This window comes from Mauremys reevesii, linkage group 3, assembly GCF_016161935.1.
Source record: "Mauremys reevesii isolate NIE-2019 linkage group 3, ASM1616193v1, whole genome shotgun sequence".
Lineage (NCBI taxonomy): Eukaryota > Metazoa > Chordata > Testudines > Geoemydidae > Mauremys > Mauremys reevesii.
In genome coordinates, this window is record NC_052625.1 from 199,011,321 (window position 1) to 199,026,273 (window position 14,953).

Below are 14,953 nucleotides of genomic sequence, written 5' to 3' on the forward strand. Positions count from 1 at the left end.
GCTGAGCGAGATCACCCTGAGGAGGGTCACTGAAGGAGATAAAGAGCGCATGCTGCGTGAAAGCCAGCACAAACCAGGGGCCTATGCTGCCATGCTCGTGGAGGCAATGCTCCCAGAATACCTCATGAAAGCCTGGCGCGGAAAAGTGTGCTACCACGGAGAACCCAATAAGGCAGCTCTCCCCAGGAACCTCCTGCGGAGGCTTTTCGATTACCTCCAGGAGAGCTTCGTGGAGTTCTCCCAGGAGGATTTCTGTTCTATCCCCATATATATAGACCTCCTTTTCACATAGTTCAGATTCCTGTTACATTAATAATAAAATTTTACATGTTTAAAGCACTTACCGACTGATCCTTCCCCTGATTCAGGGTCCGGGTTAATGGCCGGGGAGGGTTGGTAGGGGATCTCCGTGAGGGTGATGAAGAGATCCTGGCTGTCGGGGAAACCAGCGTTGTAAGCGCTGTCGACTGCCTCCTCCTCCTCATCTCCTTTCTCATCTTCCCCGTCTGCAAACATCGCCGAGGAACTGGCCGTCGACACTATCCCATCGTCGGAATCCACGGTCACTGGTGGGGCAGTTGTGGCAGACCCACCGAGAATGGCATGCAGTGCCTCGTAGAAGCGGCATGTCTGGGGCTGGGCTCCGGAGCGTCTGTTTGCCACTTTGATTTTTTGGTAGCCTTGTCTCAGGTCCTTGATTTTCACGCGGCACTGCGTTGTATCCCGGCTGTATCCTCTGAGTGCCATGGCTTTGGAAACCTTCTCGTAGGTCTTTGCATTCCGTTTTTTGGAGCGCAGCTCCGAAAGCACAGACTCCTCGCTCCACACACCGATCAGATCCAAGACTTCCCGGTCAGTCCATGCTGGGGCCCTCTTTCTAGTCAGAGATTGCATGGACTCCTCTGCTGGAGAGCTCTGCAGCGTTGCCAGTGCTGCTGAGCTCGCCCCGATGTCCAACCAGGAAATGAGATTCAAACTGGCCAGACAGGAAAAGGAATTCAAATTTTCCCGGGGCTTTTCCTGTGTGGCTGGTCAGAACATCCAAGCTCGGACTGCTGTCCAGAGCGTCAACAGAGTGGTGCACTGTGGGATAGCTCCCGGAGCTACTAAGGTCGATTTCCATCCACACCTAGCCTAATTCGACATAGCTATGTCGAATTTGGCGCTACTCCCCTCGTCGGGGAGGAGTACAGAATTCGAACTAAAGAGCCCTCTAGGTCGAACTAATTAGCTTCCTGGTGTGGACGGGTGCACGGTTAAGTCGAATTAACGCTGCTAAATTTGACATAAAGTCCTAGTGTAGACCAGGCCTAAGCCTTTGAATGGTGCGGTGCTTGCTATACAAAACATGGGTGTTTTCTTGAACCTATGACTTCTGTGGTGCTGTAAATTTACAAGTACTAGGTGCTCTGAGTACCACTATGCAGCCTGAAGTATGTGTTGTGAACTAACAAAAGTTCATTTCCAAAAAAGTGACATTTATTAAGTGACAAAAACAGTGCAAAAAAATTGTAAATAAAAAAGACAATACAGTACAAACTTATAACATAAATGAATGTAACGTCACTTTAAAATCAGAAAGCCAGCATACATTTCTGTCCATGTTGGTGCACAAATACAGTCCATTCTGGTTACACATGCAGCAACCGTGGCTCTCACGGTCAGTATATGTTGTCCTTACTGACCACCAGTGTGGACTGGTAGGGGTAGGGAGTTGAGGCAAATTAGTTTTGAAATTTAAGTTAATTTATAGTAAAAAAAAATCTTTACATTCACTTTCCTGTTTTACAATGAAGTCCAACATAGAAGTGTCTAAACTCTAGAATCCTTCGCTTCTCTGGCTGGCCTGAAATCCATTGCAGATATAATCAGGGGATTTGCAGAATGCTGATAAATGCTTTACCATAGGATTAATCTTTACAGTAGGCACTTCTTCTACAAAGTAACTCTTGCAAAGGTCTGATCAGGTTATAATCTAATGCCTATAGGACGTGGGCCAGCGCTCATTGGGAGTCTCTGTCAACTTCATTGACTTCACTGGGTTTTGAATCAGATTCATGAAAGAGGAACCATTTTATCTTCTGTTGAAATGCAGCTACCTGTGGGGTGGAAGGGAATATGTTGAAAAACTGTTGAGGACAGGTATTTAAGAAAGCATACAATATTCAAAGGCGGTGGGGTAGGCAGATTGTAGCTTCTTACATTGGCATCTGATCAGGAGACGGGGACTAGGATTTTTGAGCATCAGAGTGGTCAGTAGCATCGTTTTCCATCTCTTCTAAAATGTCCAGAAACACCCTACTGGAACATTGATTCCAAACTGACTCAAACAGAAGTGCTTCCTACTAAAACATCTACAGTACTCCCAACAGCACATTGTTTTCTTTAGAGGTTACTTATCCAAGCACCAACCAACCCTGACGCCGCTTCTCTTGTGAAATATTACAACAGCACCCTACTCTATGGATGCAGACAACATGTAATTGATTTTCCACTGCTAAATATATGCACCCCCCTCTGAGGCTGTTCATTAATAAAAATAAACAGCGCTATGATCGTTGTGTATCTGCTGGTAACTCACCCTGTCTCCCCTTGCTCTCTTTATATAACTCTGCCCGCTTCTACCCTGTATTACTGCAAATTGCTGGTACTTCCTTAGAAGAGAGAGTGAGGGAGGAGGTAGGAAAGGAGGCAAGATGGGATGTTAGATGGGGTGGGATCTGAGTTACTACAGAGAATTCTTTTCTGGGTGCTGGCTGGTGAGTCTTGCCCACATGCTCAGGGTTTAACTGATCGCCATATTTGGGGTCTGGAAGGAATTTTCCTCCAGGGCAGAATAATAAATAAATAATAATAATAATAAATGGCAGAGGCCTTGGAGGTTTTTCCCCTTCCTCTGCAGCATGGGGCACGGGTCACTTGCTGGAGGATTCTCTGCAGCTTGAGGTCTTCAAACCACAATTTGAGGACTTCAATAGCTCAGACATAGGTTATGGGTTTGTTACATAATCTCACCCCATAGTGGGTGGGTGAGATTCTGTGGCCTGCATTGTGCAGGAGGTCAGACTAGATGATCATAATGGTCCCTTCTGACCTTAAAGTCTATGAGTCTATGAGTCTAAAAAAAAGCACATGCTCAGAGGAGGAAAAAGGCTAATTCGGTGTTATGGATTAGGAGCCAATACTGGATAAATAAACTTCCCTGAACAGAATGTGCTTGTAAGTATGGCTTTATTATTCCAACTGAAAGTGAATGGTAGAAAATAAGACCAGAGTTATCCTACTAGCAGCAGAAAAATGTTCATAGATGTCAAGGTCGGAAAGGACCATATGTCCATCTAGTTTGACCTCCTGTATAACACGGGCCATAAAATATCACCAAGTGTTTCTTGCATCAAATCCAGAACATGCAAGTGAGCCAGAGTACGTCTTTTGGAAGGTCATCAACATGCACTAGAGCCAGATGGCTAACAGAATTTTTTTTTTCTGTAGTGATGTGGAGTTAAGGGACATGGAGAAGAAGAAAAACTCTAGCTGGGCTGAGACTAAAGTTCAAGAAGAGAGACCAGGATAATCAGAGCTAGGCTCCAAGACTGGCAATCAGAAGACCTGCCATTTTCTATTCCTGGCTTTGTGACCATGAGCAAGTCTCTTCACCTCTGTGTGCCTCTGTTTCCCCAGCTATAAAATAGAGATAATCAAGAGTTCATTTATTATCCCCATTTTACAGGATGGGAGACTGACACACAATCAGGGCCTGTCTACACTACAGGACTGTAGTGCATTTCTAAGTGCTGCCCCCAACATGTGCTGCCCCCCACATGTTCAGAGCCTAGGGATAACACAGCTCCTAAGCATGTGTTTGTTCTGTGCTTAGCCCCTATGCAACACGAGGGCTGGATGGCTTTTTCCCCGCTGTGCTGTAGGCAGCAGGTACTTGGTACTAGGGATCTGAAGAGGCTCTCAAGAGCTATTTTTTTTTAACTAATGTTTATCAATGATCTGGAATAAAACATAAAATCGCCGCTGACAACATTGGTGGGTGACAAAAGACTAGTAAAGTGGTAAATGTGGATAGCTCAGTGGTTTGTGCATTGGTTTGTTAAACCCAGGGTTGTGAGCTCAAACCTTGAGGGGGCCATTTAGGGAACTGGGGTAAATATCTGTCTGAGGGTTGGACTAGATGACCTTCTGAGGTCCCCGCCAGCCTTGATATTCTACGATGAGGCCAGGGCAGTCACGCAGAGTGATCTAGAGCACTTGGTAAGCTGGACCCATTCAAACAAAACAAGTTTTAAAAGAGGCTAAAGGCAAGGTCATATCCCTAACAGCAAAGCCCATACGCCACACCTAAGGAATGGGGAACTGTACCCAGGAAAGCAATGACTCTGACAAAGATTTAGGGATCATGCTGGACACAAGGTGCTCCACATGAGCTCCCAGTGTTCTGCTGCAGTGGACAGGGCTAAGGCCATCATTAGATGAGTGAGTAGGGTAGGGAAGTGATGCAGCAGTGGTGAGACTGAGATTGCAATACTGTGGCCACTTCTGGCATCCACATTTTACAATGTTGAAAAATTGGAGATGCAGCAGCAAAGGGCCATAAAATGTTTTGCAGGCTGGAGAAAAATGCCTTCCTGTGAGCTGTTGAAGGAGCTCAATCTGTTGAGTTTATAAAAAAGAAGGCCAACAGGTGACTTCACTGAAGTGTCTAAGTGCCTTCATGGAGAGAAAATATTGGGCATTAAAAGGCTATTTAATCTCGCAGAGAAAGGCATAACAAGACCCAGTGGCTGGAAGGTGAAAACAGACAAATTCTTATTAGAAATAAGGCACAAATATTTAACAGTGAGGATGATTAGCCATTGGAACAAACTACCAAAGGAAGCAATGGATTCTCCATCTCTTGATGTCTTCTAATGAAGACTAGATGCCTTTCTGGTACATGCTTTGATCAAAACCTAGCTCTTGTGAAATACAGGAAAGCTGGGATAGGCAGGGGTCAAATTAGATGCTCTAATGGTCCCTTCTGGCCTCACAGTCTACTAAGCTATGAAAAACTGAGTGTGGCGTGGGGAGCAGCCTCTGATGCTTTACTGTGTAGCTGACTTCATCTTCAGGCTCAACAGTTATTAAGTGGGGTGATCCAGGGGAAGCAACTCAAACATCCAAAGAGGCTAGCCAGGGGCAAGATATCAGCCCTGCAGGGGAGGGTTGGGTGTGGCAGTGACATCACAAAGGCCTATTGCAGGACTTATTAGGCAAATATGGTGGGAAGGAAACAACCTCCCAGAGAGATCCAGACATAGAATATCAGGGACCTCAGGAGGTCATCTAGTCCAACCCCCTGCTCACAGCAGGACCAATCCCCAGACAGATTTTTACCCCAGTTCCCTAAATGGCCCCCTCAAGGATTAAACTCACAACCCTGGAGTTAGCAAGCCAATGCTCAAACCACTGAGCTATTCCTCCCTTCCTGGCAGGGCAGTGGTCTAAGGCAGAGGCAACCTCAGAGACCCTCGTGGCTTTGCTGCAGCAAGTCTCCTCCTGTAGGTCTTTCCTCAAAGGCTGAGAAAGAATTAGGAATCATGTACCTGAGCATGAGGAGGAACCTCTTCGGAGCGTTCTCCTTTCCTACTACTGATTTTGCTAGAAAACGAACGTCCCTGTTTCGAAGGTAAGAGCCTCAGAGGGGTTTGGAACCTGTTCAGTTTGATCCACCAGCTAAATTCTAGGCACCGAAAACTCAAGGTTAAGATGACTGAACTTGATTTCCTACAAAGGACTTTGTCCTGTAGAATCACTGGGGACATTGGAGTGTGTCCTTTTTGATTTCCCTTTTCGTCTTTCCCTCCCTCCTTCCTCTTGTTTCTTTTTTCCCTGCTTCCTTCCCACCACCAAGGAGGGGTGGGTGGGTGTGTGACCTGGACCATCCTTTGGGACATCTGGTGAGACCCCTCGACCTCCCACTTCTCAGAGTCTCAATGCTGATTGACCAAGGAGGGGGCTATTGACAGGGAGGACTCAGGTCCTTTTGTTCTCTTTTAAGAACTAGCATATAAGTCATAACCAATCATGTATTTGATTAATCTTGCTTTTCTCCAGAATTGTCTCCGAGCAGTTCATGATTCTCTCTAACATTCTAGTTTTTTCTAAATTACTTGCTGAATAATGACTATGAACAATTGTTGACCTGTAGCTCATCTGAGAGCCCTTTATTCTGATCAGTCAATGTATGAAATTCAAGATGTGACAGTTAGTTTGAAAGTCAGGACTCCTGGGTCCTATCCCCAACTCTGCCACTGACTGGCTGTGTGACCTAAGACAAGTCACGTCATCTTTCTCAGCCTTAGTTTCTCCCTCTGTCAGGTAAGGATAACAGTCCTCTCCTGCCTCCTTCATGGTGGTAGGAGCTGTCTGAGAGTGTCACTAGTAGCAGTGCATAATATGAGGTGTTGAATCATATCAGATTATGACATAATATAATATCTGAAATATATTTTATTTGTATTTTATTATTTTGAAGTTGTTAAGAGCAGTGTGATGGGGTGGGTGGACCCCGTCCAGTGCAGGTGAGTTCACCCATCCTTCGAGCTGCCCTCTGTCTCTAGGCAGTGAGACCCTGAGGGCTAAAGTCAATAGAGTTGCCCTGATCTGTAGGCCAGTAAAGTCTAGTGGCCAGAGTCTATATAATCGCCCTGATCCACAGGGCCGTAGAGCCTCGTGGCCCAAGTCAATGGGGTAACCCTTCGCTGCAGGGAATCGAGTCTAACGGCCAGTCTGTAAAATTACCCTGATTCACAGGGCAGCAATGCCTAGCAGCCAGTGTCAATAGAGCTACTCCAGGCTTGCAGGGTAGTGAGGCCTTGTGGCCAGAGTCAATAGAGTTGCCTTCAGGGCGGAGCTGTGTGGCCTACTAGCCAGTAGGGGTGTGTGAGCCACCACCTGGCAGGTAGGGGGTGGCCAGAGTACGGAAACCTGGGCCTTCCCTACTCCACTGGGTGCCAGCCCGGGTCCCTGTCAGTGGCAAATGTCTCTGCCACGCAGGACGATGGTTAGTCCCCCCTGGGCTACTTCCTACTGTGATACTTGTGGTGGCGGCCTGTGCATCTTCGGGGCCAAAGGAAGATGCCAGGGAGGGTCAAAGACATGGTGAGAGACAGGCCCTGCCCAAAGAGATGATTGTCTTAATAGACAAGCCAGACAGAGGAAGGGGAAGCAGAGGCACTTGCATACGGTCACTCAGGAGGTCAGTAGCTGGGTCAGGAACGGAACCCATCTCTCTCGAATCCCAGCCAGGTGCCCTATTCACTTAGCCCTACTGCCTCTCCTGAGGGCACAGCTCCCAAGCTGGGAAAAGAAACATATTACCTCTGTAGGCGCCCCCATCTGAGGAGCCTCTGAATCCTTTCAGCAGTATTCTGATTAGACGGACTTCTGTGTACCGTACGCTGGCTTTGAAGGACTGCAGGGATGGGGTGGATCTGCATGTAATGCCAAAGGTGTGGTTAGGGTTATGTTGCAACTTGCAGTTGAAAGCTGGAGCCCATTATCTGAGCTATTGCAGTGCCACCTACTGATCTGATGTAGGTATAACAACTTTATCTACACAGACCTGTTCCATTTTCTATCGTGTGCTGTTAGGATAACTTTTCAGGAAAATTGTGTTGGCTTTATTTGGGATGTTGATTGTCTGTATAAGAACCATTCTTTATATTTTTGTTCCTGCAGGCAACTGAGGTACACTCAGAGGTGGATACAGTGCCTGTTCACATGGCAGCACTGCCAACATAAATATTTATAGATGTAAGAGGGGATTCCCACCTAATTCACCATCTCAGCTGCGACCTCCAGGATCTCCATTATGCTTAATGATGTACGGCACCCAAGCAACAGGTGAGAGTTGCCTGCTCCTGAGTAACCTGGGAAGGAAACGGCGGTTACGCCGCCTTAACGAGAGTCTAGCTGAGAATTAGTCAACATTTGCAATGGCTGAGAGAAGGCAAAGGTTGCTAGAATATCAGTGACCGTGACTGATTGTTTACAGCAGCTGTGTGCCCGCTGCTTCCCAGACCTGCAAGAACCCCAGTTCCAAAGGACTCGCAAGCTCAGAACAGACAGAGATTGGGAGGGAAAGGAACAAATATAGGTCAGTTTGTTTCACTGTAGGCAGGGTGGCTGAAGTGGGTCTTGAAGAGGGATTGAGAGATGGTTGAAGATCCCCCACTCAACCCTCTGGGGACTCACCAGGGTATCAGATGGGGATTAGGGTGGCAGTGCCAGGGCAGAGGGTGCATGTATGTAATGGTGGATCACCAAAAAAGACAATAGGCACTGTTCACCTTAGTAAACAGTCTGGGAACCACTGGGCTCATTCTTGTCCCTGAAGCCATGACCAAGGTTGGTGCAGCACAGTGGACAACAGATCAAAGTCCTTGAGTTTTCATCAAAGTAAAACTCCACCCAATTTCTCCTCCCTAGGTGAAGAGAAGGCCTTCTCAACCCAAAAATAAAGGGCCAGTCACAGACCTGGGGCCAAGGGGTTTAGCTCCAGGAAGTCAATTGAGTTACACCCATTTACACCAGCTGAAAATCTGGCCCCAATGATTTTTAAACCAGATTAGGCCAACTGCTGGTAAAAGCCAGCCTGCTAAGAACAAATGAGTGACTCGTCCCCTGGCTTTGTCAGTGTGGCAGCCCAAAGACAGAATACAGGGTAACCCCAATGGAGCTGAAGAGGGGAAAACAGTGTAAAAGCCAGCAGGCACCGGGAGTTGTATCTCCCATGCTGCAGGGAGCTTCTTAACCAAGGTTACTTTGCCTCCAACTTGCACCCCAGCTCTCTGCAGCCCCAGAGCATGGCCAGAACAATGCCCTACGGCAGCGCTACGAGCCGCTGTGTAAACCCCCTACCCACACCGGTGCGTAACTTGAGCAATTACTCAAACAAGATGCCCCTTTGAACTCAGTTGATTAATATATGAAATGATCCATTCCTGACGGCTCATGGTGTTCATGCTTCAACACCCTGTAATGTTGTTCTGGCCCAGCGGCCTTGACACTGCTATGTACACCTGCCCTTTATGCAATGCACATTGTTCACTGCCTACCTTAACCCTTTTGTAGGTTTTTCCACCGGGAATTGGCAGAAATCCTTCTGTCCCAGCAGAATGGCTCACATACAGGCATTCTCTCCTTCGCTTCCAGCTGTAGGGGCCTCATCTCCCCAGTTTCACACGTGACAAGCTAGCACCTAGGAAAACAAAAAAGCATCAGCATAGGGTCTAACAATGAAGTGTATTGTGCTCTCTAACACTGCTGCTATTTCACTGACTTCAGTGGCAGCACCCTAGTGAGATGTAGAGCAGAATTTGACCTATTTTAAGGCTTACTGTGGATTCGACACAGGGCTGCCTGGGGAGAGAGAGAAAACCTGGGTGTTAGAAAAGTTGCAGGATCTCTCAAAGGGCACTACTTTTGGGGAGTTTCCAGTCTTTTGCGGATCATGCAAAATATCAAGAAGAAAAGCATCATCGTGAAGCTTCTGCACAGAATTTCCCTCTCTGCTTTGTTCTGTGATCCATTTAAATAAGTATGGCAGCTTACATGACCTCAATAACATTGGTAACCCCCAGCAACCACCTAAGAATTTCTTCCACAGTCACAGATTGTTCTAACACAACAGAGCAGACTCCAGCCACCCATGCAGTGGGTGTCAGGTACCTGTTGTCCTCAATATTTGGAAAAAAACCCAAAGTAATAAATATTTATGTTCGATTCCTAAACACACACGGCTCACACATGGGTCTCGGGGTGCCTCGCGGATGGCCCAGAGTGTCATTTTCGGTGGCCTCCCTCATCCTGAAGCTGTTCAATTTCCATTCATCCCTATGGTATGTCTGAGGATCCCGGACTCAAAGGTGAGCTACCCACATGAGCTACACACAGAGCATACACACCCAGTGAGGATGGGATGTAGCTGATATGAATTGGAACGATCAGATTCAGGGATCCCGTTATTTGGGAATATTCATATTCTGAAAAAAAGTTCACTGGATATAATGATGGAAAATGTGAATTACTCTGAGCAGGGGAGTTAGGGGAGCAGCATCACAGAAACAGGCGGAGAGAAGAAAACTGGGGAGATTTCTTTTCTTGTTTTGCTTCCTTCAAGCTCTCATGACCTTGCCCTACATGAAATATTTTCCCCACTGGACATAAAAAGGCCAACGCAGCTCCTCTTGAATGTGGAAATAAGATCTGCTCATGGCATCAGTAGCAGTGTGGGGCTGCAAGCACCTCTCAGGCTGTGCTGGGAGAAGGACCCACTGCAGAAGGGACAATATTAACTTTCCTTTGCATCTTGTGAAACCAACGAGAAATGTTTCCAGGAGACAAGTCAAGAGAGCGGCAAGAATAGTAAGAAAACATTCTAGGAAATGCGGTGATGCCCATGCAAGAGCTGTGCTAAGGACCAGAGACCTTTTCAAGGCCTTGTCTGGAATAAGGGTCAGTCTACATACATTTTTGTCACGGTATAACTATGTTGGTAAGGGGGGTGATTTGTTACTGATGTTACCCCTAATGTAAACACAGACATACTGCTCTCAATGGGCTAATAATGATATATCCTATTCCCCTTCTGTACAAGAGTAAGCTATACTAGTATAAGCCCATTTATACCAGTAAACACACATGTACAGTAGTTAAATTGATGCAACTTTTGTGTGTAGACAAGGCCTAGAACTTAAAGAGGTGATGTTAGATCAAGTGACCTAGCTCGATCCAATTTATACCTTCTAAAACTCTCGTCAAGACAAAGCAATTGTACATTAGCACCTTCTAAACTAGACAAGACTCTGTCATTTCGCTAGATAAGGTCACCCATGGCTAGGAGCTATAGGGCATATCTGGAGTATTGCATCCAGTCCCCGTCCCCCCCGAAAGGATGTGGACATATTAGAAAGAGTCCAGCGGAGGGCAATGAAAATGATCAGGGGGCTGGAGCACATGACTTACGAGGAGAGGCTGAGGGAACTGGGCTTATTTAGTCTGCAGAAGAGAAGAGTGAAGGGAGATTTGATAGCAGCCTTCAACTACCTGAAGGAGGGGGTGTCACAGGGTTCGTTGCTGGCTCTCCCACTTTTATGCCTGCACCCTGTGTTTAGGCTGGTATAACAAATTGCCTTCCACGTCTTCTTTAGCTGGATCACCCAAGTGTCTTTATTTACAACATTCATGCAGATCCCCGGTCTCCCCACAGCTAGCGCTCCTCCCAGACCCTCCCCAGGGTCTCCTGTCCCTGAGGCTTCCCCCTTTGGTAAGGGGACAGCAATACTACCCTCCTGTTTCCTCCCGGTCTCACCTCCTCAGAGGTTTGTTCAGGGTTTATATAGCCCTCCCGTGCCTCAGCTCAGCTGTTAGCCCTCAGCTCAGCATGTTCCTCTAAGCCAGCCCTGATTAGGGCTTGCATCTGGGCTCCCTGCTGAATACCTGTGTCTCTACCCTGGCCTCCTGGCCAGAGAGCAGACTGCAGCCAGCATTTTGGCAGGGCTTTAAAGGGGGTTTTACCCCTGCCCTGCTACAGGGGGTTCCAAAGAGGATGGAGCTTGGCTTGTTCTCAGTGGTGGCAGATGACAGAACAAGGAGTAATGGTCTCAAGTTGCAGTGGGGGGTGTCTAGGTTGGAAACACTATTTCGCTAGGAGGGTGGTGAAGCACTGGAATGGGTTACCTAGGGAGGTGGTGGAATCTCCATCCTTAGAGGTTTTTAAGGCCGGGCAGCCACACTGCCTGGATAGAGAGGAATTGTTAACTCCTGCTCTGACGTGTGAAACTCTGGGTGATTGTTTAGAACAAGTGATGCATGCAGCTGTTTACAGGGATTTCTGGCTACAGATTGCTTCAGGTGCACCTAAAGTCCCATGGGTCAACACGTCACAATCCACAGAGCCCTATAAATACCGGGACACTCTGTCTCCTCCTCCATCTTGCTCTGCCTGGTGCATCTTCTCTGCAGTGACACTGAGATCCCAGCCGACCTTCAGCCATGAGGGGCCTCTACCTGCTCTTTGTTGTTGCCCTCCTCCTATTCCATGCTGGTCCAGGTGAGAGATAAAATAACCTCTAGGGATTATTATTACTATGTAGGTTTCATGTTGCAGTAGCACCAAGAAACTGCAACTAATACATTCAATTCCTTTAGTTTGAATTAAAGGAAAACTCCACCCAGTGTCTCAGCCCTGAATTCCCACTGATCACAGCTTTCTCAGCATTGCATGTGTTGGAAAATGAAGGTTGCGGTTGCATGTGGCTTTGGTGAGTTCATTGCTCTGAATGAACACCTGTCTTGCTGAAAAAGAGAGACTCCATTTCTGGCATTACCAGGACAGAGCCTAAGCCAGTCTCAAAGCTAATCTCCAGGTACTTTTAGTCCCCAGTTCTGTGAACAATTGTGTCCTTAACTTACTCACAAGCTGATTTAAGCTTCATGTCCTGACATTTAGGACCTGATCCTCAGCTTGTGTTGAACAGTCTTTGAACTCAGTGGAGCTAAACCAGGTTACTCCACCTGAGGAACTTACCTAATATATTTGTAAGATAAGACCTAAAGTACACGGTTTTATGCTGTATTGAATTTCTTCTGTTGCTACAGTGTTTGGCTGTCAGAGTTGAGTAGGTGTTTCTGTGGATGTCTGTTAAAAATTGCAAAATTTTAATACAAAAGAAAATGTTAAAATAAGAAAGAAACCCCCTTTCTAAGTGATTCTGCGCTCTCATATAGAAAATACAGGATGGGTGCTTTTAAATCAGTCTGGTTTTTTGTACACAAGCAAATACAATACATTGCCTCAGGCCCAGTCTACACTAAAAAAGTTAGGTTGATCCAGCTTCATAAGTCAGGGGGTTGAGAAATCCATACCCCTGAGTGATGTAATAAAGCCAACCTAACCCCTAGTGTAGACAGCACTAGGTCGATGGAAAAATTCTTCCGTCGACCTAGCTACAGCCTCCTGGAGAGGTGGATTAGCTACGCCACTGGGAGAACCCCTCCCGTCGGCATAGGCAGTCTCTATAGTGAAGCACCCAGTGGCTCAGCTGCAGTGCTGCAGCTATGCCACTGCAGCATTTCAAGTGTAGACAAGCCCTGAGTGTGCAGACAGGAGCCTAAGTCTATTAACCAGGGGCTGGGGCTGCTGTCTCTCCCTGCACTCGTTATTGGTTGCTAAACAGTTTGGGATTCTCAGTCTTGCAGCAGTTTTTATCATTTTAAGCATTTTCCCTTGGTGCCAAGTGAATGCATGTGCAACCCTGTTCTTTTTTATGTGCAGATTTCCTTGCCAGTACAGCGCCCCCTGCTTCCAGCCACTGCAGCCTGGGCTTCAGGTTCCCATCCTAAACATAGGAACCTTCCTCCTCCCTGTTTAGGAACTTTAAAGTGAACTTCAGAGATGTGCTGAGCACCCAAAAGTGGAGTCAGTGGTAGTGGTAGATAGCTGACCCCGCGGAAAGCCAGGCCACTTTTCTTTTGGTCCCTACATCAGGACTTAGGAGTGTAAGTTCAGGCACCACATGTTTGACCATTTAAGCAACCAAGAGAGAGGCCAGGGAGAGTACCTAGTCCACTGCTCAAACTCTATTTGAAGCTCTGGCTACCAACCAATCATTTCTTTTTCTCTTGTGCAGGAGATGGCGGACCGCTTCATTCGTGTGCAGGCGGACGGGGTTACTGCTTACTTGATTTGAGAGTATGCCCTCTTGGTACAGCATTGAATGCACTATGCCCTGGTTATAGACCCTGCTGTAGAAGATAGCGAATATGCTGAGCTGAAGTAATGTACAAAGGGACGCCTCGCAGCATTGCTAGAGAGATTTGTACCCCTTCTTTGAATAAAATATGTCCCATCGCATTTTTAAATGATTGGAATCTGTTTGGGAGTGGGGCATTGGAGGGAAAGAGTAAACGTTCTCGTCATTCTTCTCTGCTCAGAAACATTTCCTAGGAGTGAGCGTGGAGGTTTAGGACAAGAGACATAGGTGTGTATTATTCTAAAACCCATCTAGCTATGAGGAAGATATACTATAGGAAATGATCCATTCCTGACGGCTCATGGTGTTCACGCTTCAACACCCTTTAACGTTGTTCTGGCCCAGTGGCCTTGGCACTGCTATGTACACCTGCCCTTTATACAATGCACATTGTTCACTGCCTGCCTTAACCCTTTCTTAGGTTTTTCCACTGGAAATTGGCAGAAGTCCTTCTGTCCCAGCAGAATGGCTCACATACAGGCATTCTCTCCTACACCTCTGGCTGTAGGGGCCTCCCCTTGCCAATTTCATACATGACAAGCTAGCACCTAGTAAAACGAAAAAGCATCAGCATAGGGTCTAACGAATGAAGCCTGTTGTGCTCTCCAACACTGCTGTTATTTCGCTGACTTCAGTGCAGTGCCCCAGTGAGATGTAGAGCAGAATTTGGCCCATTTTAAGGCTAAAGCATACTGTGGATTCGAAACAGGGCTGCCTGGGGGAGAGAGAAAAAACCTGGGTGTTAGAAAAGTGTTTTAGGTTCTCTCAAAGGGCACTCCTTTTGGTGAGTTTCCAGTCTTTTGCGGATCATGCAAAATATCAAGAACAAAAGCAGCATCATGAAGCTTCTGCACAGAATTTCCCTCTCTGCTTTGTTCTGTGATCCATTTAAATAAGTATGGCTGCTTAGGTGAACTCAATAATATCGGTAGCCCCCAGTAACCACCTAAGAATTTCTTCCATATTCACAAAGTGTTCTAACACAACAGAGCAGACTCCAGCCACCCGTGCAGTGGGTGTCAGGCACCCTGTTGTCCTCGATATTTGAAAAAAAACAAAGCAATAAATATTTGTTTGATTCCTAAACACACACGGCTCACACATGAGTCTCGGGGTGCCTCGCAGATGGCCCAGAGTGTCATTTT

General features: G+C 46.8%; 1 long non-coding RNA gene across 3 annotated transcripts; it reads left to right on the forward strand.

The window, feature by feature from the left end:
• The first annotated feature begins 5,541 nt into the window (after positions 1 to 5,541).
• On the forward strand, positions 5,542 to 13,909 carry LOC120401802. 3 transcript variants are annotated; one of them, XR_005596746.1, is made up of 5 exons: positions 5,542 to 5,677; positions 7,732 to 8,149; positions 10,175 to 10,509; positions 11,898 to 12,106; positions 13,686 to 13,909. It is a non-coding gene; the product is annotated as an uncharacterized LOC120401802 (long non-coding RNA). The 3 variants fall into 3 exon arrangements; XR_005596744.1 differs by lacking the exon at positions 5,542 to 5,677 and adding an exon at positions 6,520 to 6,572; XR_005596745.1 differs by lacking the exon at positions 5,542 to 5,677 and adding an exon at positions 6,520 to 6,572 and having other exon boundaries at positions 7,732 to 7,896.
• Positions 13,910 to 14,953: the final 1,044 nt, after the last annotated feature.